The 4002-nt window shown below is 25.0% G+C and overlaps 1 long non-coding RNA gene across 1 annotated transcript; it reads left to right on the plus strand.

Moving 5' to 3' along the window:
* The first annotated feature begins 391 nt into the window (after positions 1-391).
* On the plus strand, positions 392-3509 carry LOC133667282 (uncharacterized). The gene is made up of 4 exons (XR_009832630.1): positions 392-474; positions 1399-2128; positions 2348-2668; positions 2820-3509. It is a non-coding gene; the product is annotated as an uncharacterized LOC133667282 (long non-coding RNA).
* The last annotated feature ends 493 nt before the right edge of the window (positions 3510-4002 follow it).

The raw sequence follows: 4002 nt of genomic DNA on the forward strand, positions 1-4002 counted from the left end.
ATTTTATGTTATACCATATTACGTTTTATAATTTTTTTATTCTTTCAATTTTTATAAATTTATTTAAGTTTTTTTTTGTTAAATTTCTTTTTTGTATTTTACTTCTATAAGTTTAATCAATCTTTATATTAAATTTCTTTTTTATATTATAATTTGTTTTATTTAACTATTTTGTTAAATTAATAATTTTAGTAATAATTTTATTAATAAGATAAAAAATAAGATATAAATATATCTTTGCAAAATTTTAATGTTACAAATAATAATAATTAATATATATTATATATTTCAATTTTCCGCGCGGTTTTTAATTGAAGAAATAGATATTATACGTCAACCAATCAGAACGTTGCTTAATTCGAGACGCGGACGCATCGCAGTGCGCATCAAAGTGCGCATCAAAGTGCGCATGGCGTTAGTCTACCGGTGAAAATTGTGACAAGAGGACGGATCATCGCAAATTCGGATTACGCAGTAAGTTATTTTACTCTTATTATTATCAAATTTATTAATTATTGTTAATTTAGTTTCTTAAATAATCCATTCAGTGCGGTGAAAACGAAATTAATTAGTTTTTTGTGTTTCTTTCGTGTCTTTTCTTGTTCATTTACCTGTTGCGTCGTTTATTAGTCGTGTATCGAAATATTTCGAGAATTTGAAATCGTATATTGGTTTCTTTAAATAAAATTTTAAATACGTTTATTTTACATTCTTTAACTTTATTTTTTATCATTTTAGTCATATTAAAATGAAAGAAATTTTTTACGGTTCGTTACAAATTTATTTTGTGAAATCGAATTATTAAAATGACGCATATTTTTCCGAATACAATATGTATATATTGTATACCACGTTTCGCGTGTATGTTTATTGTTTACTTTTTTTTTGGTCTATCGTTTATATTTTGCTTGAGGCTAGAAACATTTCTTATAATATTTCCAAGAAATTGGATTCGTGTTCAAACATGTTTCGACCTGTAGAACGTATCCCCTCTCCATATTGTTATTCGATGCGCAAAGTCAAATCGCGCAGTAAAGTGACATTATTCGTTCATTTGTCGTGGCAATTAGACGTTTGAAATTTTCTCGAGACGTGTGTTCTATTTAGTGCGTAATATTTTAATACTATTTTTTGTGTAACAATTTTTTTGTCATTTGTGCGTTTTTATTTAATTAATACATCTTTATTGAATATTTTATTATTAGAATTGATAATTGGTGGCTAAATCATTTTGAGTTTCTCATTCATTGTGTAATTCGAGTGTTTAAAAAAATTTAATAAAATAGTTTATGATAGTTATAGCTTAAACTTTTATTTGATTTGATTGTTATAATAATAATAATCTAATTTTATACATATTATTCATTTATTTAGAAGTTTTGATTTTTTTTTGTACAGGTTTAATTGGTAGATATCATGATAGTTCTCAAAAGGCGGGAAAAATTCCAATATGGACGCCATGTCTTTCTTGATGACGTAAATTTTATATTTCGTATGTATAAATTTTTGTTTTGTTTTATTTTTATTAAATTATTAGTAATTATTGTTAAGCAATTCGTAATAAAATTACATTTTAGTTAAAAGAAAGAGAAAAAATAAATAATTTATGAGAAATTTTAATGATTCATCATTGGAAATTAAGTTTTAAAATCTGACAACGAACATTTTATTAAATTTCAGATATTAATAAATAATTGGTAGTATTTTTATACATAATTCATAACCAATTAAAATAAAAAGACAGTATTTTTAGAACAAATGCTCGATAAAAAGCAGAAAAAAAATATCAAAAAGATATTTTTTTTTCTTCTATCATTCCCTATCCCTTTACTAATTTAATGTTAATTTCAGAAAATATTTGTGACCGCGCGCAATGCGGTTAATAGAATCAGTGTTTGTTTCGTCATAGTATTTTTAATATTTTTTAGAGCACAACAGCTCTGATTAAATTTAATTAGAATAATCAAACGCGATAGTAGAGTCAGTGTTTGTTCGCCGATTATAATTTATTCGGACGTGTTATTAGTTTTTTATTTTTTATTTCTTTTTATTCTCAATATTCGTTTTCGGTACTGAATAGAATCAGTGTTTCTCAAGAGAATAAGACGATCATCCACCACGCGAAGAGGTAAGAAAAATCATTAGATTTTCATTTTTTAGATTTTAATCTTTTATATTAGAATTTCATACTTTTATTATTATTAAAATTTATTAGAAACTTAATTTTTTTTAATTTTTTAATGTTTAAAGTTAAATATAGTTTTATATTTTACTATTTCAAGATTTTAAATAACGAATGTTATATTTTTAAGAAAAAAATTACAATATAATATTTCACATTTTACAGGTGCTGATGATCTTTATGAAGATTTGGACTTTAATCTTAAAAAATATTTGTGACCACGCGCAATGTGGTTATTAGAATCAGTGTTTGTTTCGTTATAGTATTTTGAATATTTTTTAAAGCACAAGAGCTCTAATTAAATTTAATTAGAATAATCAAACGCGAAAATAAAATCAGTGTTTGTTCGCCGATTATAATTTATATACGGACGCGTTATTAGATTCTTATTTTTTATTTTTTTTTATTTTAAATATTCGTTTTCGGTACAGGGTAGATTCAGTGCTTCTCTCAAGAAAATAAGACGATCATCCATCACGCGAAGAGGTAATTATACTTTTATCTATCTAAATTTTTATTCTTCTAAATAAAATTTAAATGAAATTTTAATATCATTATTACATATTGCATATTTAATAGTTTCGTATTTCAATTTTTTCAAATAATCAGAATAATTTAAAATACTGTTTTGTTATAGATTTCTTCCATCCTTCTACCTGATGACAACCTTCTTCTCGATGATTTCTGGGCTACAATAATAGTGAAGGCATTCGTCGCATCAAATGGTGAGTCGCATGCTTTTTGGTTCCTCTGGTCACTCAATCATGTCGTAGGATGAAAGATCCGAATCGACACGAGTGATTGGTTGTATACGTAGAATTTTGCACGAGCACAGTGACCACGGATATATATATTTTATATACCCGTGAGTAGTAACATTTATTTTCTTTGTATTTATTTATTAGTTCAGGCTAGGTCTTCTTGTATTTCGCGTTTTTAAATATTAGTCTAAAGTTAATAGAAAATTAAATTATAATTTGTAAGAGTATATTTAATATGAATATTTATAACATCTAATAATTAAATGAATATTCGTGTATGAATTAAAAACGAATATTTGAATGTGATATTAAATCATTTCATTTTTATTTCACGATAATGTTTTAAAGGATTGCTTAATATTCAAGATAGCATAAATACGTAATTTTATTGTTTTTGTTTGAAATATTATGTACAAGAAGACATTTCGCGACAGGCAGATTTTGAAATCAAAGCTACAACTTTTGAACACTTGTATTTTCGAAAATATGCTTTGATGAAGAAATCACCTGAGGATATTTTCATTAATATTTAAACTTTGAATCAATATCTTCGTTCAGAATTGAATTTTAATCACTTTTTTAATTAATATATTTCATTTTAATTAGTAATTCTTTTTATAGAATATTAAAATTTCAATAATTTACATTATTAAAAAATAAAATATAAAATAGAGTCATTAAAATTTGAAATATAATAAGATTATATAAGATAAAAATTCATTAGCTCGTTAGATACAAAATATTTATATTAATCTTTTTAGCTCAGGATTTTCAGGTTTAACCCCTTCCGTGTTCATTGCCAGGATCTCACTCACGTGCCCAAGTGCTACTTGGGTGAGAGAGAGGCAATGGGCATGATGATCTTAGTTTATAAGCTAATAAACATTTTTTAGCGATTGACGATGCGTTAGTGTATCGTGCACGACGTATTTTCCACATTTTGTGTGTGTGGTTAGGCTGTGGAATTGCGTCGTTTATCATTTCATATAATCTAACTAACAATTTGAAATATTCACGAATAATTTCATTACAATTTTTATATATTTGAAATAATTTATA

The sequence above is a fragment of the Apis cerana genome, linkage group LG1, assembly GCF_029169275.1.
Source record: "Apis cerana isolate GH-2021 linkage group LG1, AcerK_1.0, whole genome shotgun sequence".
In the NCBI taxonomy this organism is placed as follows: Eukaryota; Metazoa; Arthropoda; class Insecta; order Hymenoptera; family Apidae; genus Apis; species Apis cerana.